Consider the following 26,236-nt stretch of genomic DNA (forward strand, 5'->3'; position numbering starts at 1 on the left):
TTGGGAAAGTACCTAAAGCCAAGAAGGATATCTTGTATACTGAATTTACACATACCCCCACATCCACAAGCATTTGTTTTACAAGCACTATTTTTTTAAAGAAAGGTTTTCTTCCTGCCATTTATGGTAGCCAAGAGTGGAAGAAAAAAAAAACATAATAAAATATGTTATTTGAAACCAAAGACAACAGAATGTTCTGAGATGTCATTTATTTTGTTTAGTAACTTTAGCTATAGAAAGCTCAACAAATCCTACAGAGAGCTATTCTTTAGAATGGAGAACTGTTTTCTATCCCTTAATGATGACATATTTCCAAAGAAGAATGACTTGCCATTATCTCCTTAGGGTTCTAAACATAGCTAGAAGTCAATTTTAAAGTCTGTTATAAGTTGTAATGTTTTTAACAGTATAGCCCTTGTTTTTCTAGGTCTGACAGTAAAATACATTTGTCATTTTCAAGAGTTTTATTGCTCTTCACTACTTCCTGGAAAATATGATGAGTAGAAAGAACGAATGAACTAAATTGGTAAAGGAACTTGGGGTTTCAGAGCGGAGACCCAGCGCATATTTGTCAATGAACAGTGTGTTGACCTTGGGAATGTCATTTAATCTCTTTATATTTAGACTTGATGCTAATATATTTTCAATGATTCCTCTCATTTAACTAAGCCATTGCTTATATGGAATGCTAGAGGGAAAAAAAAATCAAACCAACGATGATTCCTAAGCACAGAGTATGTAAAACACTGTTTACATGTTAAGCAGAGTTACCTACCCATCACACAGGGAAGTCAAGTTGCCCAGGTGTCCCACAAGATGGCTTCATCATACAGTCTTGAAAATGGATGCCTAGTGATCTAGGAGCAAAACAAAATAGGCACACACCTGTGACTTCTTCAGTACCCAAAAATGCTTGGGAGCAATTTCAACTTAGAAGTACTATAGATAAATTGCCTCAAGAACAATTTCGCATCTTAGAAGAAGGTCAAAGCAATGCATGTATAACTGTGGATGAATATTGAAGCTTTCAAATTAAAGAAACTTTCAAGGCATTATCTTCAGCCTCCTGTTTCCCCCTTACTTTCCCTTAAAGAGGCTTATGACTTTGGTATTTGGAGCCATGCAGTGCTTTTATATCCATGAGTTGAAGAGGGCACCAGTCCTAGAATATATTCCAGGTAGACAAGGAAAGCAGGGGAGAAGTGAAAAGAACCAATTGTAAAGTTGTCATACCAGTTCTGTGACTTCTAATGCAGCCTTATAATTTCAATTTGCTACTCTGAGTTGAATCCAGATCAAATTATAAGTTGAAAAGGGGGTCCCTTGTTTACGCGTTCTGAGAGAAAACAAAACTTAGGTCACCAGAGAACAATGAGTCTTTACTCTTGATGTATCTTCTAGTAAGCAACATAGATTTATTGAGAACCCACTAGATGCCTAGTGCTGTGCTTGGCCCTTGTGGGGAAAGATAAAGATAGGTTAGGTTTCTTCCCTCAAACTTTCATTTAATTCAAGAGAAACAGTGACAATACATCACACAGACCCTGCCTGGCAAACACAGTGCAGCTCAGTGGGCCAGCAGCATTGGCTCACCTGAGGTTTATCAGAAATATGGACCCTCGGGCCTTACCCCAGCACTACTGAGTCAGAAACTGTGTTTTACTAAGATCCTCAAGTGATTCATATGCACGTGAAAGTGTGAGAAGTGCTGACAAAGCCCAACACTGAATGTGCATGTTCATGGAAGACAAGGAATCATTTAAATGAAATATGCCTACAAAGTTGGAGATATACTAGACGAGCTTAGCAAAGAGGCTGCTGTTCATTTTTAGTGCTATCAGGGTACAAAACAGAGACATTATTTTATTTAGTTTGCTATTTGTAGACCACTAACAGGTAAAAGTGACTTCATTAAAGGGAAGAAAAATCTATTGTTGAAGCATGTTTACATTAGTTTACAAGGCTAAAGATAGCATCTGGAGGTCATTCAACTCTAGAAAAGATTTTGTGATTTAGTGATTAAGATTCTTGTCTCCTTATCCTTTTTCTGGAATTAGCATATCTCTAGGATATATCACCAAAAATAGACCTATCAGCTAATGAAGGATTTTACTCTCAGGACATTACAGTTTGTACATAAGAAAACAAAAAGTATCAGGCTTGTCATTTAAGTACATCATATGTACATAATACCAAAGCATTTTCACATTTAAAGATTATTTGAAATCAAAAACAGCCATTTTTTGTATTCACTAAAGACAAAATCAATTTTGAAGTGATGACTGATATGAGTATAAAATGCACAACACTTGCTTTGTATCACTGGACTAGGAGGGGAACACCTAAGAATTTTTAATGATTACTAGATTGCTCTTCACAGTACTGATTACACTTTGTACTATATTGTGCAATTAGGTAGGTGTATAATTATTACACATTACCATCATTTTACTATTCTTATACATTCATTCTTTATTCTTTTAGATTCCTTAAAAAAATCAATGACATTCCTTGAAGCTAAAATAGATTTCATTTACATTAATGAAGACTGTGATTAGTTCATGGGAAATAATTCTATGCAAGTTCCTGTGTTGAATTACTCTTTACAATTTTTTCACATGACTCTCTACTCTTTGTTTGATATCAGTATTTGTGGAGTGAAATGTAGTTCAAAAGAAGTAAGGTGTTCTTGCTTTCTTCTTTTCTGGCTCCTTTTACTTGCAGGATTAATCATATCAACTACTAAATTCGATTTATGAAAATCACATTTGGTCACTGAAGAACTATATATTCTCTTTTGTGGACTTCAAATCCTAATAGTGATGATATCTTACCATTAGCTATGAGAAATATAGCCATCATCCTAAATGAAATTAAAATATATTCTACTCCCAGTATATTTGTATTAATGGGGATATAAATTTGTAAGACCACTGCAAAGACATTTGCTGGCATCCAAAGTATTTGTCTTGCTTACCGTAATGCTGTGGAATTCATGTTCAGAGAGCCTTCAAAGATAAGTATATAAATGGCCCACGCATTCTTAGACTAGAGGGGGTTGTGCTGTTGTTCTATTTGCTTGTTTTTGTTTTTGAAGGAGTTAACTATCACTACCTCTAAAGTGTGAGGTGGGTTGAAAATACAAATACTTTAGAGAAGAAATATAAATATATAGACATATGTATAGGTAGAAATATGAGATACATTTGTATTTCTATAAATGTCTATATTTATGTAAAATGTATAAATGTATATTAAAATGTCAAACTGTAATACTTTCAGTCCTAGAACATAAAAGTTTAGGTATGTCATATACCTTAGTTAGAAACAAAGATACTTCTTCTCAAAGTAACAAATTTATTGTAAAAATGCAATTTGGATTTCATGTTTATCATGAATGTTTCACAAATTGAGACATATAAAAATTATTTTTAATAGAGTGAGTGTTTTCTATTTTCTCAAGTAGACTCCCAGTATTTATTTCATAATCATATCCTCATAGTTATAGTTACCTTAATTACAAAAAAAGACACTATTTTAACATTTTGCTATACACATAAATCACCATTTCATCTTTTCCATATGAGGTAAGTTGACTTGTGGGACAGTCTCATATAGATTCATGGAGATGTTGGTAACCAATATAATGAAAGCTTAAATAGGGGCGCCTGGGTGGCTCAGTCATTTAAGCGTCCGACTCTTGATTTCGGCTCAGGTCATGATCTTATGGTTATGGGATGGAGCCCCATTGCGCTTTGCGTGAGGTGTGGAGCCTGCTTAAGATTCTCTCTCTTCCTCTCCTTCTGCCCCTCTCCCCAACTCATGCTCTCTCTCCTCTCTCTCTCTCTCTCTAAAAAAAAAAAATAGAAAAATAAAACTTAAATATAGTTCAAAGGTTTTTTTTGAGTCTCACACCAGAAATTAATAAATCAGACAATATCAATTTTTATGAGAATGGCATAAAATAAAAAATCACAGAAGAAAGACAAATACTAGTCCAACAACCCATAGTGAAGCCAGGATCAGGATAAGAAGAATATTCTTCGAGTTACAGGTTTCATACTAAAGTTTCTCTGTTCATTTTCTTGATGTTTATTTAGAAATCACAGCCAGGGTTTTTTCATACACAATTTTTTTGTAAGTGGAAATCTGAATCTTCCAGGAAAGTTACATATTCTCTAAAATGATGCCCCACCATTAGTACTTCTATAAAGACGGATAAAGAAAGTGGCATTCTTTTACATTTTTTTTTTGTTAATTTATTTTTTTCTATCTTTTGAGAGAGACAGAACACAAGTATGGGAGAGGCAGAGACAGAGGGTGGGGACCAGAGGATCCGAAGCAGGCTCTGCACTGACAGCAGACAGCCCCATGTGGGGCTCAAACTAAAAAACAGAGATCATGGCCTGAGCCCAAGTCAGATGCTGAACTGACTGAATCACTCAGGCGCCCTAAAAGTTCCATTCTGAAGACATAATGAATAACTATTTGGAGACACAAGACTGTATCATTTGCTTCACAGAACTCAGGATAAATTATCTGCAAAACTATCATTATATAACTGACAGAATTTTGCTAGTATTTCTGTTCCTTTGGTTAAACGTCTTGTTTATGTGAGAACTCATCCACATGTGTGAGAAAAAACTATACGATGCTACTTTGTCCTACAATGCAGTGTATGAAAGGGTCTTTTTTGGAATACAAATTAAATGGTATTTTCTTCACAATTCAGTTAATTTCATAACATATTATATACAAAGTACCTACTACGTGAGAAACGCAAGACCCTGTGTTAGCCCCTACAAGGGATTGGAATATAACAAGATAAATGTGACATGAATCAACAAGATTTCAATCTCATAAAGAAAACACAACAAGTACATTAGTTACTCAATCATAATCTCCCCTAAAAAGTGTCATGGGAATGATTTAAACAAGGAGTAGACACACAGAGGACAGAGATCATTTCTTAATAGAGGAGACAGAGGGAAAAGACATTTGATCCCATGATCTCTATAGCAGTTACAATGTTTTCATTGTAACTACATATTCAGGAACACATTTAAAAAATTGTTACGAGCTTGAGGAGCCTGGGTAGCTCAGTAGGTTGGTTGGGTGTCCAACTTTGGCTCAGGTCATGACCTCGCGGTTCAAGAGTTCAAGCCCCACGTTGGGCTCTGCGCTTACAGCTCAGAACCTGGAGCCTGATTCAGATTCTGTGTCTCCCTCTCTCTCTCCCCTCCCCTGTTCATACTCTGTCCCTCTCCCTCTTTCTCCCTCTCAAAAATTAAACATGAAAAAAAATGTTTTAATTGTTACAAGCTTAGTTTTGTAGTTTTTGGTCAATGGCATCATAGCTCATTGGCATTTGCTGGGATATCAAAAATTCCCGCATGCTCTCCCTCAGCAGTCCTGCACTTATTATCGTCCTCATTCCTACTCCTAGGCCTCTTTCATACCCCTGCCATGGCATGGTAGACTTGGGCCATCCCAGCCCTCTCTGCTTAGACACACTGAGCTGCCTCCTAGGATTCCCAGTAGGAAGTGGGAAAGTCCTTTTCCAACTTCTCTCTCTACTCTTTGGAGTCCTCTAAATTTTTCTACAGCTATTGTCACCCTTTCCTTTAGGGGACACTACCTTGAGGTGGAGAGATTTCATGGCAAAGATCCTCAGTAGTGTGCACAAATATGTAGCATATTGAAAAATGGTTAAGATTTTGCTATGCTGAGATGACAGAATGAAGCACTCCCTACCTATTGCAAATAGATAAGTTTGGAGGCCAGCCAGTATCAACAGCCACCTCAAAATGATGGGCTAGGGGTAGGGGGTAGAGGGATGTGTACTTTGTCCAGTGTGTCTGGGCATAAGGACAAGTAACAGCAGATGACTCAGTCATTATTCCAACCATAGTGAAGTCATGAACAACACAACATGGTAGAACAGCCATTCCCTCATTCCTTCATCCATGAACCCAGTATATCTATCTTGTATCTTGTTTTTATTTTATATCCAAATACCTGTGTCTTTGAGGTCAAGCCTGATTCATCTCTGAATCCTCAGCACCTAGTTGAAATGATGGGGACATACAATGAATTAATGATATACATTGACGATATATAAGGTTGCTTATATACTATTTAATTTTGTCCACCTCAACAACCAATTATGCCAGGAAGTTTTCACCATGATTTAAGTGCAGAACATGTAATAAACACTGACATCATTGATCTGGTGCCTTAAAAAAGTATAAAAACCTGATTATACTATCAAATCTTTGTGAATCAGTCACCAGTAGTATTTAAATATATAACACTTTTGCTAGAGTTAACAGTGAATAGGTTCTTGAAAGATTTATTATAATATAGTGTTTCTTTTTAAAAAAATTTTTTTTAATGTTTATTCATTTTTGAGAGAGAGAAAAACAGAGCGTAGGCAGAGGAGATGCAGAGAGAAAGGGACACACAGAATCCAAAGCAGGCTCCAGGCTCTGAGCTGTCAGCACAGAGCCTAATACAGGGCTCGAACTCATGGACCATGAGATCAAGATCATGACCTGAGTTAAAGTCTGACACTTTACCGACTGAGCCACCTAGGTGCCCCATAATAGAGTGTTCCTTATACACGTATAGGAGCACCCAAGAATTGATTTTTAAAAAGAACCTACCATTGATGAGTTCATATACTCACCTATCATGATTTCCCACTATTTACAAGAAAATGTCTGAATTACTAGTGAAGCATTTAAAGATCACTGATACATAACATGACAACTCTCCCACTACTCTTGTACAAACATATTTTCTGACCAAATCAAAATACTTTATACATTGCACTTTCCATCCCTGTGGAATGGGCTCTCCTCTGTTCTCTCCTCCCTTTTACTGAAACTGAAATGAACCCTATTCTTCAAATACCCAGCATACAGCCCATCTCCATCAGGAAGATTTTGCTGATTATGCCTCTTGCAAACCCTAAAAAGCACTTGTTCTTATTAATGATTATTTGGTATTCAGTAAATTCATGTGTGTGTGTACATGTGTGCATGTGTGGTTTGTGTATTTAAATGCAAATATCTTCTCTCCCCAGTCAGGCTGCAAACTGCTATATGACAAAGTGTATTTTGCTAATTTTTAAACATCTATATCACCCAACAGGTCTTTTTTATTAAGTCATTGGTTATTATGATCATAGTTTTAAGTGTATCTTAGGAAAAATATCAGAAATCCAGTGGACATTTTCTTCAATAGAGAATTCAAAAAACAAAAAATAAAAACAATTAAGTAATCACTCTGAACTTTATCTCAAGTCCCCTGTTTCTTCGTTCTGATCTCCCTAATTTATTTTTAACTTCTGAATTTGGTTTGGTGAATTTTTAGGAAATCATTATAAATACATCTGTGCAGAATCCTAAAATTACACATCTTGAGTTATAAGTTTCTGTAAAGTTTTGCATACTGGCCCTTTTGTCTATAAATCTTTCCTTCCATCCCTGTCCTTTAAGACTCAATTCAAAATGTTTCCTTTCTCAGAAACCAACTCTAAAGATATCTCCATACCATCTTACTGAAAAAAAGTCATCCCTACTCCTACTTCTATTTCACTGCTACATTTGCACATATCTCAATTCTTGAATATATAGGACACTTTCCTATAATTTTCACTTTACAGATTTAACTTCCTTTACTAGATTTTAAAATGTGTGATGTCAAGGATTATCTCTTTTTAATCTTTCTCTCTTTAACTTCTAGCACATTGCCCCTTTGTTTTGCAAGTGAATGAATCAGTGCATAAATCTTAAGTAAGGCAAGCACAAAATTATGTGTTTTTATTTGATATACAAAGAAATCAAGGCTATGATAAGAAAGTGAGCAGGTTAAAAAAATCAGTGACAAAATGGCAATCAGGACCCTCACCTCTGGACACAGTCCAGCAAGTTACCACCATCCCCTACTCAGGGCTGTCTTCACAGCAAAGCAGTCACAGGAATGTAAAGGCAATTTCATGTAACTACCAGAAAGGAGTTATTCAGTAACAAGTGGTTTCCCAGGGTTAAAATCCATCCCATACACATGTAATTTTTCTTTATCCAATTTCAACAATAAAGATGATTGTGTTTATTGAATCCTTAACATATCCTAAGTTCTAAGCATTTACATCATTTCATACCTTTCCTTTAATTATCACAACATTTCATTTGTTACATATTTGTATGCCCATCTTATCCATGTGGAAAATGAAACATGTAAATTCAGTAACCTACTCAATCAAAACTGGGGTAAGTAAAAAAAATAAAATAAGTTATATTATACGTTCTTAAAATTAAGCCTAATGTTATTATTTAGATTGTCAACAGACTATTTTAAAAATTAGAGCTGTCAGGGCACCTGGGTGGCAAGGTGTCCTACTTCAGCTCAGGTCATGATCTCGCGGTGTGTGAGCTGGAGTCCCACGTCAGGCTCTGTGCTGACAGCTGGGAGTCTGGAGCTTGCTTCAGATTCTGTGTCTCCCTCTCTCTCTGCCTCTCCCCCACTCATGCTGTGTGTCTGTCCCTCTCAAAAATAAAATAAAACATTAAATTTTTTTTAATTTATGAAAATTAGAGCTGTCATGGCCTAATATTTCTTCTTTACATACCTAGTGCTCATTTGCACATTTAGCCAGAGAGCACTATTAAATGACAAGGACAAAGAGTCTCTATTCTTAATTCCTTACCTTAAGCACATAAAACCTCTGAGCCTCTCTATCACTGAAATGGGAAAAATAAATTATGAGAAAAAAAAAAGCAGACAGGAAGGATTTCATGAGCTTCAAAAGATCATACAAATGTAAATGGTATTCTTAGACCCGATTTTCACCACACAGCTCTGTAGTAAGCAAGGGCTTCATTGTGCACATTGTACAGACAAGGAAAATAGATTCCATACGGCTAAGGAACCCTTTAGGGACACAGAATGCATCAAGGGAATGCAAGAGGTTGGATCCCAATGACCTGTGTCTCCTTCCAGCCCCTTCTATTGCACCAAGCCACCTTTCTAGTGGTTTTGCATATGAACGTGATTCAACCCTCATCTTTGAATTAGAAAGAAAGGCTGAAATGTAGTGATTTAACTTATTGATCTAAATTTTGGATGCATAACTGAGTAAAAATAAGAGACTGCACTATCAACTTGTGAATGTTGTTTATCCATTAAACAAAGGCACCCCAACTGCACCTGTGCAAGTCTTCACATGCCACCGTGATGATCAATTTCAGACCTCTCTACCAAGTGGGAATGGATTTGAAGCTTCATGTTAATTTAATCATTTCCTTCTCTACTGAGACTATCAACAAGGCCACTAGTTGGCATCCTTTTGATTTAGTATTTAAAATAGCTCTTGATAATAGCAAAAGATCCTCTCATCATTTTTACAGGGGTTTTGATGATTTCTGTTCCAACGCCAGTCATTTACACATTTTGTACCTACCACAGAGCAGCAAACCACCTGGACAGCCTGATTTGATAGATGGGAAAACATAAGTATATGCCTCTGACATATCCTTGGGCCGCTGTGTTTGGGTTTCTCTTCTGGAAAATAAAAACAAGGATATTACGTGCAATTAGATTAACCACATAAACATGCTTTTGTTTTTCACTCTCACACACGCAAATGTAACACTTTAAAATTTTTCACTTAACAAATCAATAAGAAACAAAAGAATATGTTTGCTAAATATGTTTGCTTTGTCACATTCCTTGAGAATCCTGGATTTCTATGTCCTTTTTGGTGTATCATGTGGTATGAGTTTTTCTTACTCTAATTAGGATTTAATTTCAATTGCTCAGTTTCTGTAGAGTTTGGGTTCCATCATACAATATTAATAAAAATTAAAGATGATAATAGCAGTGAGATGATAATGCATTCAATTTCCCTATCTACTGGTGAAGTAATCAAAACATTGCATCTCAGGGGCTGGAGGTGGGTCCTAGATTCCATTCTCTGCTCTTCACTAACTGCAGGGCCATTCTGGCCAAGTCTTAGGAATTCATTGGATCTAAGCTGTTCAGCTTTACATGAGAGGACAGGTTGACATCTTAGACCCCTTCCACTTTTAAATCTGCTCTGAGCCTAGGAAATATTTAAGGATGTACTATACAAATAAAAATGGTAGAGAATACAAAACTATTTCACTGTTTTCAGAGAGCTAATGATTAAAATAATGTAGAGTAAATGTAAGAAGCTAAGGATGGAGACGTTAGGAGTGAAAACTTTAAACCTTGTATTAAGCTGTTAGGGCTACCAAAACAAAATACCGCAGACTGGATGGCTCGAACAACAGAAATTTATTTGCTTACAGTTCCCGAGGCTAGCAGTGCAAGATCAGAGTGACTTCAGGGTTGGTTTCTAATGAGACCTCTCTTGTTGGCTTGTAGACAGCTGTCTTTCCGTTGTGTTTTCATATGGCCTTTCTTCTGTGTGCACAAAGAGAGTGAGCGAGCTCAGGTGTCTCCTCCTCTTCTTATAAGGACACCAGTCCTATGGGTTTAGGGCCCCCCCCTTATGAACCCACTTAACTTTAACTATTACCTCATGGAAGGCCTCATCTCCAAATACCATCACATTGAGGATTAGGGCTTCAACATTTGAATTTGGTGGGGGACTCTTAACTCAGCCATAATCGCTCTCTTTCAATTCTACCATATACAGCTGAATGACCAGGAACAACTTATTCAACCTCTGATTCTCATTTTCCTCATGGAGAAAATAATCATTCTTTCCTCAAAAAGACATTTTGAGAATTGAATAGAGCAAAAGACCGTAATGTGTGATGTTAACTACAAAATGCTAAAGGAAAAACCATTCAAAATTATTATAAAAATAAAATGATTAGTGCTGGAAAAATTAAGTGCATTTGGAATTGAAAACTGTTAGCATAATTTATGGACCAGAGTTGTCAAAAGAAAGGCATTGTGTCTAAAATAAGAAATAGAATCTTAGCGATAAGTATTGATATTTGAATCACAAAGGCCTGAATTTAAATCCCATTCTTGATTTATTTACCATGTGAATTTGGACAAGTTTTGAAACCTTTTTAAGCCACAGCTTTCTCACCTTTAAAATGAAAATAATATTGCTTCTATCAGGCTGTCATTGAAGTGATAATACTACAGCTTAATAAGTTATTAGTAAATTAACAAATATCATCATTTAAAAGACCTTAAAGGATATGCGAAAAAATGGAAAAGCTGTGTCAACAGGAATGGGCAAGTATGTTTAGGAAATGAAACAGACAGGGGGTATTAACAGAAACAAATGATCCGTTTGAAAAGATGAGATGGAGTTAGGGTAATAGAGCTTCTTGCATAATAAACCACTGCAAAACCTCAGTGGCTTGAAACAATTACTTACTCTCACTGGGTTGGGTGAGTGTTGGCTGATCTGGAGTGGGCACAGGTAGGTAGCTCTGCTTCAAGCTGCAGATCTGGCAGGGTGGGGCTCTGCTCTGTGCTGGGCTCACATATGCTCCACATTTCTCATCTTCCCTGGATCAGCAGTCTAGGTGGACGATGTGCCTCTCATGGGAGTGGCAGAAACGCAATTAGGCAAACCCAGTAACCTAAGTGCGTTCCATGCTTCTATTTGCATTGTGTCTGCCATGATTCTATTGCCAAAGTAAGTCACATGTCCAAGTCAAACATCAAGGGGTCACAAGTACTCTCTGCCCAGCATGAGGTCAAAACAAGTCTAGGGTGAGATCAGAGCAAAGTCAAGGGAGGAGGTGTGAATACTTCTGAACAAGAATCTAATATACCACGGTAACAAAAACAAGGTTTTATCTGGAAAGCAAATGGAAAAATTCTAGGTTTTTTTGAGCAGAAGAAATGTATGGCATCCATGTGTTTCAGAGAAAAATAATTTATAGGTCCACTACAGAGACTGAAAAAAGGGAATCAGGGAGACTGGTTAAAAGGTTAACACTGCAGCCATCTGGGAAGTGATAGTCTGAGCTAAATGGGGGTAACACGACAATCAAATTTCAAAGAAGGGACAGACACCAAAATCACATCAAAGTAAGAAACCATGAGACTTAAAACATTCTTCAGATATAGGAGAAGAAGTGAATGTCAGAAGAGTGGCAGAATAGCTAACAATTGCTGCACAAACAATGACCCCAACACTCTGTGATATGCAATAACAATATTTACAATCTGAGATCATTTTTGTAAGCTAGGAATTCTGGAACAATTTAGTTTGGTGGTGCTGGCTCAGGGTCTCTCATGTGCTTGCGTCAGACAGATGTCAGAGAGGACTACCATCTAAAGGCTGACTACCATCTAAAAGCCAGAAGATCTCCTTCCAAGCTACACACAAGCAATCCACTTCCAAGATCCACACACACACACACACACACACGGCTGGCACATTGTTGCTGGCTGTGACTAAAAGCCCTCAGTTGCCCTCCACATGGACTGTGGAGACTGTCCTTACAATATGCTTGCTTTTCCCTGCATGAGTGACCTAAGAGGGAGCAAAGTGGAAGCAGCCAAGTCATTTATGACCTAGCCTTAGAAGTTACACATGGCACTTCTGACACATTCTATTCATCAGAGGCAATTATTAAGTTCAGAACACACTCTTTTGAAGAGAAGAGTGTCAAAGGATTTTGGACATAGGATGATAAAAACACCACAGGAAAACAATCTATAGCATTTAGTTTTAGACTTACCAAGTCTGTGATATGTACAACCAATGGAAATATCAAACGGACAGTGTAGCTACTGAAACAGAAATCTGGGTCAAAATGATCATTTTTGGAGTTACCTACATAGTTACAGCAGGTGAAAATTCTTTTATCAAACAGATTTTTGGTTTTCTTCCTTTGAAGCTGAGAAGAAGTAGTAAGATAGGTAATAGGAGGTGACTCAGGAAATTGTTCAGAGCTCTGGACAAAGCAATTGAAATATTGTAACACACCACTACCTATGTTCAACACAATTTTATGAAGTATAAATCATTCTTGAGACAACTACAAAAGAATATTCAGGAAAAATATTCCGTATTACATAGAAAAAGCGAATTAATGACAAAATCACAGGGCAAAACTACATGCATCATAGTTAAAGTGGTGTGGGTTTGAAAAAAGGATATTTTAGACTACACAATACAGTGTAGTTGTGTGTTAAATATATCACAAGTCAAACTGTAAAGAAGAAATCCTGCTCAGCCTGACATCTGCTATCCTAGCATTCACACTCACAAAATGTTTTCAAATATGAATTAGTGGGTAAAAGCAGTAGTACAAAAACATGTCTTTCTTTTTATCATCGCTTCTTTAGAGCTTTGCAATACACTAACTCGACTAGAGTATGAATATATAAGGTAAGACTTTCTGCTAAAATTTCCTTCAGGAAGACCAAAGGACTGTCAGACAAAAATAAAAAATAAGAAATTCTTTCTCTAAATGAAACTTCAGCAAAACTATGAACAGGCTCTGTTTGATTCCATTTCAAAGATTAGGACTGACAGCCATTAAGATGTCAGCCAGGTAGAAAATGACGTCACCTTATAAAATCCCCTCCACATCCATGGCCTGGCTTTCAAACAACTGTATGTTCTTAGGTTGGATTCTCAGTAGCTTAAAAACAAACAAACAAACAAACAAACAAAAACACCTTTATTTAATATTTTTTCTCCAGGCAAAAGGGTTCTAAGTATTTTGCTTCAGGGTTTTGGTTCCCTTTGGTTCTTTAAACTGAAGGAACAGAGCACTGGCCCCAAATCCATAAACACGGAAGACAAGCTTTAGCTTCAAGGTTCTAAAGAAGCTGCCTTTCCACAAAGTGGCCTTGTGATGTCTGTCTGTCTGGGTTCTGTGCAGGTTCAATCGCTTCATTGAAAACATAATAAAACTATGGAGAATGGAACTTGGTGACCCTGTTTCACAGTTTTCCAAAGCACAAGAAAAGAATCGAGGGCATTGAAAAGTGAGTCCAAACTTTTATGGGTTTTCTTTCCCCCAGACCTCAGACAACAGCATTGTCATGAAGCAGCAGTATTCCTAAAAGGGGTCTGCGCATTGATATGCAAATGTGGTCTACAAACATCCCATTGGGCTGCAGAATCCCTGTGTCTAGCACTGTCACACAAATAGTTTTTGAATCTGAACAGTTTATTCAGGACCATAAATATGTGTTTCACCCTGTGAACAAATTCTGTTTGCTTACAGAGTTCGCAAGCAGTGAAATACAAGGTAGACTATAAAACAGCCCTGTTTGATAGGATGCGCCTGAGCAAAGATACTTTTAAATGGACCAGATTTTTATTTACTGCCCAAGATTGTCGTGCAAATGTATCATACCCCAGATGGTAAGGGCTTCTTTTTTTAAATATTATTTTACGGTAGGTGCTCTGTCTTGAAATAACTGGCTTTCTTTTAAAAATAGAAGTTGAAAAACAATTTGAGTTTGCATTGTTACCACATTTTTAGCAACATCATAAAAACCTTGCTGTCACGTCTTAATAGATCAGTGACAGTGGAAGGAAGAAAAATAATTTTTAAGACATTTTTAAGATGGTAAGATATGTAACAGGGGTAGAATTTACTCCCAGAAACAATATAAATTAACTTTGAAAACAGTTTGAAAAAACATTCCAACCACCAGAATTCTATCTAGCCCACAAAATTTGTACAGATTCTACCCACATTTCCCAATGCTACTTCTAGCCCCTCCTAAGCATCCCACTTCTTTCTGTAACCACTCCACCTCTAGGTAACTACTTACATGTAGCAGACCCACTGAAACCTCAAATTTTCCACACTACCATTGAACACACAGAGAATAGTGTAAGGCAGAGTACAGAAAAGTTCATTTTCTATGAGTTCCATCCTGATTCTTTAAAACACTGAACTCATGATTGTATGTCTATTTTCATAAGAAATCAAAGCCGAAAAAAATCCACAGAGAAGACTAAGATTCCAAGTAAAATATAAAGCATATATGCCTATATGGATGAGTCTGAGAGAGAACATAACATCAAAATAGAGAATGAGTTGCTTTAAAACACCTATCACCAGTAAATTCTTTTCCTGATGACTACGAAGTAACTAAAGACAACTAATGTCTGTAACCACATGTTGCACACTGATGACTATATCGACTCATCTATTTTGACTAAATTTTCAGTATATGGTTGTATGGTTCTTTGTCCTACACTGAGGTCCTCATTCTTGATCTTCCTTCTCTCTGTTCTTTATTTACTCAAGATGATGACACCAGACAGAAGTGGGAAATGTCTGAGTCACTGAGTCAGTCACAGAGTCAAGGTGAGGAAAAGAGTGATCTCTCAAAAATGTTAGGGAAGTCACCCTGAACTACACTTTTGAGAACAGAGAAATCTATTTCATTCTTTGAACACCATTCTTAAATTGTTGAATTTTAAAACTAACAAATTTGTATCATCTCCACTCATATTTTTTACTTTCTATTTCATTGAAAGCATGCTATATTAAGGGTCAATATAGAAGCAAATGAAATGTTTATGTGCTTCCCCCAATCATTAATTTGACCTAATTGAATAAAGAATAGTTATTATAATATATTAATACAATATGCTATCACATACTCATAGTATATTAGGGAATCATGTTTTATTTTATAAGAGTTGTTGATTTTAATCCACCTAATAAAACCCATTCAATTTGGACAATTGAATATCAGAAATGATGAGTCTGTTACAGTTAAAAGATATATAAAATTAGTATCTTAGTCTAGTTTCACATAATAAAAAAGAAAGGCAGTAGGGGATTTAAAAAATAAAATTACAACAAAATTACATAACATTTCAAGAAATTGTGAGTAAACATTTGTTCATTTCAGAGGTTAAAGAAAAGGAAAACTGTGGATCATCCCATTGGGAAAAGGAACGTAGCAATATTCAGGAAGGAGGATGTTTTAATTAGGAATCAAAGCTTTCAACGCCAAGAAGACTTCGAACATTAATTTTCTCGGGTTAAATTTTGGAAGTACCGGTGCGTCTTTGCTTTCCTTCTCTAGTTTTCACCAGTACCTAGTGTGCCCCTCCCTTTCATAGTTGTAAACAATTGGTGAGCTGCTGAAGTGTAACCAAAATAAGGGACAACTCATGAAAAGGAGAAATTAAATACTCTTCATTGCTTTTGTGATTATTTTCATAAATTTTGCAAACAAGATATAGCCAAAAGCATCTTAGAAAACGCCCTGACCTTGGTGGGGCCTTTTCTGCAGAAATAACCACCAGTTTCCATTTGTTTCTTTCTATCTAGTCTTTTTTCTCCAAGAGTAACTGCCATGAATTACAAGCTGAAAACTTGGAGAAACTTTTTCAAAAGATAAACACTTCCTCAACTATTTCATTTCGTATTTCACTGTATAGGTCTGAATATTTGTGTAACAGTCTCTTGGATTTTTTGACATCTGCTTAGTTTTAAATGCGTGCATAATCTGATACCATTGTTTTTCCTCAGCCGAGACTTTTCTTTGAGGCACTGGTGCCATCTGCTGGACACAAGTAAAATTAAAAACTTGTGACCATTGTCCCGAGTGTGAAAAGTCCAACCAGTGTGTAGTAACCCTTATTCCTTAAAATTTAACCTTTGTAAAAACACTGATTATTGTTGCCATTGTACCCAGAAAAATAGTTTCAGCTCTGTGTTTCAATGGAACATACCAAGAAATAAAATGAAAAGCTGTTTTGGGATATTTGCCACAGCAAATATAGCTTAAAAGTACATTCAATATTAAATAGAACATGCACCGAGTATACTGGGAACACATGATGAAGAGGGCTCAGGAACCTGCCATCAAAATACCAATAGTCTCTTGGGCCACCTGGGTGGCTCAGTTGCTAGGCGTCCCACTTGGACTCAGGTCATGATCTCGCAGTTCTTGAGTTCGAGCCCCACGTGGGGCTCTGTGCTGAAAGCTCAGAGCCTGGAGCCTGCTTTAGATTGTGTCTCCCTCTCTCTCTGTCCCTCCCCTGCTCATACTCTGTCTCTCTCTCTCAAAATAAATAAACATTAAAAATATACTAGTAGTCTCATGGGTTGATAGGTCAAAAGAAAGAATATAATGAAATAAATGCTGCAATAGAATAATTCCATCATTCAAACATGTAACAATTGATGTAAAAATATACTCTTAGAATAACAAAGAGAATAATAGTTCTGGGATTTTAGATAATTGCCTACTTTTGCAGTTAAGAAAACTAAAACTGAAATATTAATATTTTATTCAAACCAGAACCCAGATCAACTCGTGCTCTTTCCATGGCTTCCCCTTTCCTCACAATGATTTCTTACTGAAAATATCCAAAAGAGGATGTAGTGTATGTAAATGTGCATGGGTGTGTGTGTGTGTGTGTGTGTGTGTGTGTGTGTGTGTGTGTGTTTATGTGTGTGATGGAATACACAGCCATAAAAAGAAGGAAATCCTGCCATCTGCAACAATGTGGATAGAATTTGAGGGTATTATCCTAATAATAAGTCAGACAAAGAAAGACAAATAACAGATGACATCTTTTACATGTGAAATTTAAAAAACAAAAACCAGAGTTTATAGATACAGAGAAATTTCTAATTATAAAATTAAAATAAATAATTTCTAGAATATAATACACAGTGTAGTGACTGGAGTTAATAATACTATAGTATATATTTGAAAGTTGCTAAAAGAGTAGATCTTAAAGGCTGTCATCCCAAGAAAAAAATTGTAACTATATAAGGTGATGGATGTCAACAAGACTTATTGTGGTGACCATTTTACAATATATATATATGATAAATCATTATGTTGTACACCTGTCACTAACATAATGTTATATGTCAATTACATCTCGGTTAACAACAGTAATATCCAAAACATAAAAAGCAATGGAAAGAGTATTTCAAAATCTTCTCACATTTTTTAATCATACTGTTTTATTGTTGACTGGTTTAATGTACATCCTTTTCCACTAGATTATAAGATTGCATACCAGAGCTCAGCAGAATGCCTGGCATATACACAATAGGTTGTGATAAATGAATGAATTCATTCATTCTAGACTTGTTTTCAGCCTCTTAGCCTAGTGAGAAGGGAAGTATTAAGCTGGCAGGTTGCTGAAGGAAAGAGATGGTTGATGCCTATCAGTGGAACGAATACAACTTTATAGGCTAACTTTATAGGCTAAAAACACGTTTAGAACTTGCTCTTATTTTTCTCAGGTATCCATTGAAATTCCTATGGATACTTTAGCTATATTTAAATTAATATCAAAGGATTAACACTGCCAAAAGACTTGATCAAACTAAAAGATATTCCATACTTTTCTCTCTTTAAAACAAATACATATTAATTTGGATAAGAAAGGACATTGAAAGGGCACCTGGGTGACTCAGTAGGTTAAGCATCTGACTCTTGATTTCCTCTCAGGTCATAATCTCATGGTCGTGGTATTGAGCCCCACATCAGGCTCACAGTGGAGTACAGGAGCCTACTTGGTATTCTCTCTCTCTCTCTCTCTCTCTCTCTCTCTCTCTCTGCCTCTCCCCCATGTGTTCTCTCTCTCTCTCCCTCTCTCTCTGCCTCTCCCCCATGTGTTCTCTCTCTCTCTTTCAAAATAAATAAATAAACTTTTAAAAAAGACATTGAAAACCAGGAATAGAGAAAAAAGCATTTTCCTCATCACAAAGGTAACTATTTCCTGTGGTAGGCACTATTGTAATTGCAAACCAGCATCGATTTATTTAATCCTCAAAACATCTCTAAGAAATAGATACTATTATTAATTCCATTTTAGAGAAGAGCACACTGAAGCATAAGTTTAATAACTTTCCCAGGATCCTAAAGTTAGGAAGGAAAGAAAATTTGTCTGCACACATAGACAGTGGGAAAGGGCTTAAGCTCTTACTCAATATGTTAATGTTTTTTTGACGTATGCTACAAAGACTATCCAGAGGTATCTGAGACTCTTTTCAGGGAGTCTATGGAATAAAACAATATTCACCATATCATTTGAGACTCTGATTATTATGATAAAACACAACTCTCCAAGTCCATCCTAGTTCAGGCTGAAGCTCAACTATACAAAAGTTATCAGTAGAATCGAGAAAAATAAGGTTGCAATAGTAGGTTGAATTAGATCATTGAAGGTTTTGAACACTAGGCTAAGGATGTATTTCTGCATGCTATGGAATATGGAATAGTACCAAATGGAGTTTGAAAGAAGTATATTAAGTAGATTGGAGATACAAAAACTGAATGTAGAGTAGAACTGAGAAGCAAAAGATAGCTAATTGAATGAAATAAAAATTATTACAAGAAAGTGATGAATGTCCTACAAAAAATATTACAGAAGCTTGGAAAAGAGATGAAAAGGCTAAGAAATTATTTTTAAATGTTTTAAGTATATAGAGAGTTATTATGTAGAAAAGATAACTCACTGTCATGCATGAGCCCCCTTGTGGAGAAATGGACTTAAATTTCAGTCCAATAATCTGATTAAATTATAAAGTGAATTATTGATCAATGGGGATGATTACATATTGGAATATACCATAAGCAGAAGGTCAACAACATCTCTCCCTGGAAAAATTGTACATGTTATGCTTCATATGATCAATGACTAGAGAAGGTGTCTATTGAGAGGCAGTAAAATGAAAAGTGTGCTGAATCACAGCTCAGAAGTCCTGGCCTAATTATGCCATCTGTTAAGCTCCTCATCAATAAGATAGATACATTCTAAGAGTCTTTGTTTTCATACCCCATATGTTTTTTATACGGACCATCTTATACATAAAGGCATATAGTAAGTATAAAATATAGCTCAACAATAGATGCTTATGTCGATGCTGCCAATGACAGTGACAACTCAACACCCACCCTTTCCTATGCTTTTATGAAAATCTAGTATTTCTTCTTCTTCTACTCATATATTTTACTCCAGAGTCTGGGAAAATAGTGGTGAGTAAACAGACAAGACCTCAAACTAACAGAAACACAAGTTTTTAATAAAAATACTTAAGTTTACACTGGGAATCTATTTGTTCCCAGATCTATTTGCACTAACAAATATAAGTGAAAAGTTATATGGAGTCCATGTTAGATGATATTGTCTTGATTTGGGGGGATGATTTTGTAAAAAGTTTAACAAAAGAAGATAATTCCAAAATGGTAGAAGTTACAGAAGTTTGCAATTTGTTGATGGGTATGTTCCAAAAGGTACAGTATGTAGCCTGAATTTTAGCCAGCCAAAAATCACAAAAGAATTCATTAAAAATAAACAAAATCAAATAAAGTTGGTAATTTAATCAAGTTTTGTGGTTTATTTTCTTAAAATTGACTCAAATATGTTAAAAGATAATCTCCTTTGAGAGGATTTCCTAGATTTGCATTCTATCCTATAATGAAAAGAGGTAAGGACATTGTATACACAGACATAAACAAAAATGCTGTTTTTACATAAATACATATGCTGTATATACATATCTTTGAATGGAGGGATTTATTTAGGTGAAATATGTTATAGGATTTTGAAAAATGCCTTTAAAATTTTTCTTTCCCATAATGAAATACAGTAGAAAAAGGGTCATTTTACAAGAGTGTTTTATTGTTGCCATCTTTCATCATATTTGAAGAGAAACAAGTTAATCTTATGGCAATTCTAAGCTCTGATAAGCAGTACTATTTGGGTTCTCATGGCAGATTTAGCAATAAATAATAATACTGCCACTATTTGTCAGAACAAGCAGATCAACTGACAGTAAGATCAATAAAAAGCTATTAAAGCCTTTCCCCAAATACACACATTCACAGAGCTATTTCACAAAGGCATATAAACTTAAGTCATTTGAGATTGATACCCTAACAACCACTTAGCAAAATAGGAAGGAGAAACTAGGGACTTAAGTTGGTGACTTTGTGACCTCAGTGCAATGGCAGGTATATTTCATATTACAAATACCAAAAAGGAAATTCATTCATTTCCTACAGGTGTCAAAGACAGGAAGATAAAGTCACATATTTAACTCTCACTGTGATGTTAAAAATATCTTAATAACCACAGTCAATATTTTATACCAGCAGACATTGCAAAAATTATCTAAGCCTTGTTTGTGTTTGAGAAAGTATCTTCAGCTATACTTACTTGAAAGGTCTTCATGCTAAAAATAAAGCTAATTTTTCAAATCTCTAAAACCTCAAAGTTTTTCTTTGAAAAATCAGCATTTACTGAAATTATTTTCTTCTACACTTTCACCTCCTCAAACATGTTTCTATTATACATAAAGAATTAACATATCAAAATAAAATTTTCCAAACTGAGAATTTTAAAAGTTAAAATTGATTTCATTGAAGACAGAAAATACACAGTTTGAAAGTGATATTTGAAATCTTCAACAAAAACTTAGTCATTTCTGACCTTCATTGAAAAAATGAAATAAAATACACTGGAATATTCATTTAATAGGGAATTTACCATTTAATGACAGAAGAGAAACTGTCCAAAACAGATGAAACAATCAACCATAATTGTGAACAGCTGCACACCTTCAGAAAACAAGCAAAAATTCTTACAGAAAAAGCAAAAAGAAGTATTTGTTCTTATTAAAGCCAAATGATTTCCCATGAGGGATAAAGCTCATAATAATCGGTCAAAACTTTATTGGCCAAGAGAAAACTCAACGAATTAAGAAAAGAAAATGCATATGACAAGGGGAGAAAATTCAATAAAGCAGAGCTTAAATTTAATCTTTTAGATGAAAAGGGCTTCTTATGCCCAATGTTTAAAGTGGCACATATGTCAAAGTTCTGAGAGGACCACCAAGTCATATGGATTATCAGATCACCAAGAAAGTGGGAGCATTAATCTGTGATGGCTGAGGGATAAAGTATCTAAATGTATCCTCTGTGGACCAAATGTCATCACCATGTGATCAAAATCATGGAATGTTCCCTGCATCAAGTCACTATATGTTTCCAATAATTTCTCTACAAGAGAGATCTATAATTTATCCTGTTGAACTTAGAAGACTCTCTCTGGACCAGCAGACTTAAAAATTTACTATGCCTTCTTTTGTTAACACCATAGGATCATGCATTTTCAAAAACGGAATCCGGTAGAAAGGACACTAAAGATGACACCTGATTCAAGTTCAGCCTTTCTTCCTCTATTTCATCCTCCATTCAGATGTTGAAGGACAATTCCAGGGGACAGTTCATGCCAAGTAAGTATGAACATCCAGAAGAATACTCATCATTGAGAGATGCCCCTGGCTTAACACATCTTCCATTAACATAAAAAATGTCTCTACACTAAGCACTGAAATATTTCCTCTCTCCCACATCCTGGAAGCATCCAGCCCTCTACTGAGCCTACTTCTGAAGATCCTGAACTACAGCAAAATTCCTTTCTAACAAAACTTTTCTAAAGAAAATTTGCACTTTCTCTTTTAGCTTCATTTCTGTTGAGTGATTACACTACTACTCGAATGAAAGCTTGATAGAAGTATGATTCGGGTAATACTTTACTAATGTAGAACATTTAAGTGTGATTCCTGAGAGTAATTTGCTTCCATTTTAAATTTACTTTGTCTTTTTAAACCATCTTGAAATTTTCCCCTTTTCATTTTATTGCTGTTAGTTAAGTGAATATGCAATTGCTTATACTGAAGCTTGGTAGGATACAATTCTTTTTTAAAAAAATTAATGTTTATTTATTTTTGAGACAGAGAGAGAGCATGAACGGGGGCGTGGGGGGGGGTAAGGGGTCAGAGAGAGAGGGAGACACAAAATCTGAAGCAGACTCCAGGCTCCGAGCTGTCAGCACAGAGCCTAATGCAGGGCTCAAACTCATGAACAGTGAGATCATGACCTGAGCCAAAGTCAGAAGCTCAACCCACTGAGCCACCCAGGCGCCCAAGTAGGATATAATTCTTAAGACATTTTTTTACAAACATAGATTATTTAAATGTGACTTATGAATAAATTTTTTACATTTTATTCCTTGTAGACAGTGTAAATGTAGCTTTTTGTTTTTAGTTTTTAACAAGTCCCCCATAACATGAACTATAGCAAGAATTTTACACGAGTAATTCAGCAAATGGAGATATGTGAGACTCAAGGGTCATGTCTGTACTCCAAGGGCTGGGTTTACTGTAAGATAAAATATAGTAGCTTGATATCTACATGAGTAAATTTTAATTTATTTTTAAAAGTAAGTATTACTTGGTTTCTACCATTGTATCTAATTCTCTGTTATGTCCTGTGAATTATTATATATGGGTAGTTTATGTCCTTAGAGAGTTAACAATAAAAAGTAACCTCTTTAGGGATGCCTGGGTGACACAGTCCATTGAGTGTCTGTCTGGCTCTTGATTTCGGTTCAGGTCATGACCTCACAGTTCATGAGATGGAGCCTGCCGTGGATTTCTCTCTCCCTTTCTCTCTGCCCCTCCCCTTTTTGCATGCTCACGCTCTCTCTCTCTCTCTCTCTCTCTCTCTCTAGCTCTAGCTCTCAAAATAAATAAATAACCATTTTTTAAAAAAGTAACCACTTCAGGGGCGCCTGGGTGGCGCAGTCGGTTGAGCATCCGACTTCAGCCAGGTCACGATCTCGCAGTCCGTAAGTTCGAGCCCCGCGTCAGGCTCTGGGCTAATGGCTCAGAGCCTGGAGCCTGTTTCTGATTCTGTGTCTCCCTCTCTCTCTGCCCTTCCCCCGTTCATGCTCTGTCTCTCTCTGTCCCAAAAATAAATAAACGTTGAAAAAAAAAATTTTTTTTAAAGTAACCACTTCAAATTTTCTAGTTAAAATTAAAGTTTAAACTTTTACATCACTATCTTTAAGATCATATATCCAGCTTCCACTTTTCTATACTGAATGGCATCATTTTTTTTTTTTTCTGACTAAACATACCTTGTAGGCCAGGACCATCCGGTAGTACAGTATCTCTGAACACAGTAGACCTATAAACATTGTAAATAGACTGATAATATGGTACAACCTAACAAACATTTACACATTTATTTTGTGTAAGATTAGTGCTAAGTACTTACTGATAACTAATTTAATCTTTATAATATTTCTTCTGAAGTTGGTACTATTGCTACCCCTTTTTAATGTTTGTCTTTATTTTTGAGACAAAGAGAGACAGACCATGGGCAGGGGAGGGGCAGAGAGAGAGGGAGACACAGAACAGAAGCAGGCTCCAAGCTCTGAACTGTCAGCACAGAGCCCGACACGGGGCTCAAACTCGTCAACTGCGAGATCATGACCAGGGCCGAAGTCAGAAGCTCAACCGACTGAGCCACCCAGGCACCCCACTACCCCTTTTTAAATATGGGAAACTGAGTCACGGCAAGGCTAAGTAACTTATCCAAGATACACAGCTCTCAGATGGCACTGCTGGAATTCAAACCCAAATGACCTGGGTCTTGAGCCCACTTCAAACCAGCTATGCTGCTTACATGAAGAGCAGTAGCATCCAGTAATTGAAGCTCAAATCAGCAACTGCTGTTGTGTCATCACCATTAAAATTCTAATACGTTCCCAGTCTTGGGGCACCTGGGTGGCTCAGTCAGTTGAGCGTCTGACTTCAGCTCAGGTCACGATCTCGCGGTCCATGGGTTCAAGCCCCATGTCGGGCTCTGTGCTGACAGCTCAGAGCCTGGAGCCCGTTTCAGATTCTGTGTTTCCCTCTCTCTCTGCCCCTCCCCTGTTCATGCTCTGTCTCTCTCTGTCTCAAAAACAAATAAACGTTAAAAAAAATTTTTTTTTTAATTCTAATATGTTCCCAGTCTTAATTCTTTTGATCCACATAATTTCTTTGACTCTCTGAGGCTCTAATATTTGGCTAATTACTTACACATTTGACATAGAAACTTGTCAGGAATAGCAATCTGATATTTGAAAAATAATGAAATAAAATGTTCTATCTAGGGGCTCTTGAGTGGGCTCAGTCAGTTAAGCGACAGACTCTTGGTCTGTGTTCAGGTCATAATCTCAGTTTGTGAGATTGAGCCCTGAGTCAGACTCTGCACTGACAGTGAGGAGTCTGCTTGGGACTCTCTCCCTCCCTCTGCCCTTCCCCCGCTCATACACACATGCTCACTCACTCTCTCTGTCAAAATAAATAAATAAACCTTTAAAAATAAATTAATTAATTAATTTAAAAAATGTCCTATCTAATGTGGGTGAGTTCATTTATATACTGTCCTTCGCTCTGAAAGTAATATCCCCTCTTCTGCCATGATCTTTAGAGGTATGATCAAATGGTTTGCCTTTCTAATAAAATCATTCCTCAGAAGTACTTTCTGACTTTCCAGAAATGAACTAAATGGGGTCTCTGAGAAAGAGAGAAATTATCCTGAAAGAAAAAGAATATACAACATTTTGCAACAATAGTGTATAGTAAATCTAAAGAGTCTTGGCACTTTCCCCACCATAAAATGCTAAGATTATCACTGAGAAATTACCAAATGCTTTTATCCCTCAAAGGGATAAGACCGTCCACCTGGAGGGGCCCCTGGGTGGCTCAGTCGGTTAAGTGTCCAACTTCAGCTCAGGTCATGATCTTGTGATCTGTGAGTTCAAGCCCCGCATTGGGCTCTGTGCTGACAGCTCAGAGCCTGGAGCCTGCTCTGGATTCTGTGTCTCTCTCTCTCTCTCTCTCTGCCCCTCCCCTGTTTGCACTCTGTCTTCTCTCTCTGTCTCTCAAGGATAATAAACTTTAAAAAACAAAAACAAAAAACTGTCCACCTGGAACTGAGCAGAAGGCTCAGGCTTCTACAGAGACTTATTCAATATTCGTGACTGTAAGAAACCCAACCAGTGTCTGGGTCATGGTTCACAGGACGAAGGGCTCCTGCCTTTCCCCTTGGTGCTGAGGCTCCCACGTATCTCCAATATATGACAAATGACTTGTTAGTCCATAAGTTCACATAGCTTTAGCAACTGTTATATAATTCTGTCAGCACTTACAGTTAGATTTTAACCAAGGTGACCAGGAAGGCTCCAGGCTGGAGGTCAGACAGAGATCCTGTTTCTGGCTAGAATCCGGAAGAGAATAGAAATTTTCTCATCCGCTGTTCAAGTATCCAATGGGGCCAGAAGCTGAATCAATCATTGGTCTCTTTTGGAAATATAGTTGAATCAGCCCCTATTCCCAGGGGGAAAAAAAGGTTTATTAGCAAATAGCCATATAACACAGTGATTCCGTTAAAGATTAAAAATAGTGTCCATAAT

At 36.5% G+C, this 26,236-nt stretch overlaps 1 long non-coding RNA gene across 2 annotated transcripts; it reads right to left on the bottom strand.

Annotated features, from left to right (window-relative positions):
• Window positions 1-760: 760 nt before the first annotated feature.
• LOC125164444 (uncharacterized) lies at window positions 761-26,144 on the bottom strand. Of its 2 annotated transcripts, none has more exons than XR_007151766.1 (6): window positions 25,973-26,144; window positions 10,336-10,452; window positions 9,467-9,567; window positions 6,019-6,064; window positions 1,234-1,336; window positions 761-857 (listed from the first exon to the last, which is right to left on the bottom strand). It is a non-coding gene; the product is annotated as an uncharacterized LOC125164444 (long non-coding RNA). The 2 variants fall into 2 exon arrangements; XR_007151767.1 differs by lacking the exon at window positions 25,973-26,144 and adding an exon at window positions 11,390-11,649.
• Between the last annotated feature and the right edge of the window lie 92 nt (window positions 26,145-26,236).

Source organism: Prionailurus viverrinus, chromosome B1, assembly GCF_022837055.1.
Source record: "Prionailurus viverrinus isolate Anna chromosome B1, UM_Priviv_1.0, whole genome shotgun sequence".
In the NCBI taxonomy this organism is placed as follows: domain Eukaryota; kingdom Metazoa; phylum Chordata; class Mammalia; order Carnivora; family Felidae; genus Prionailurus; species Prionailurus viverrinus.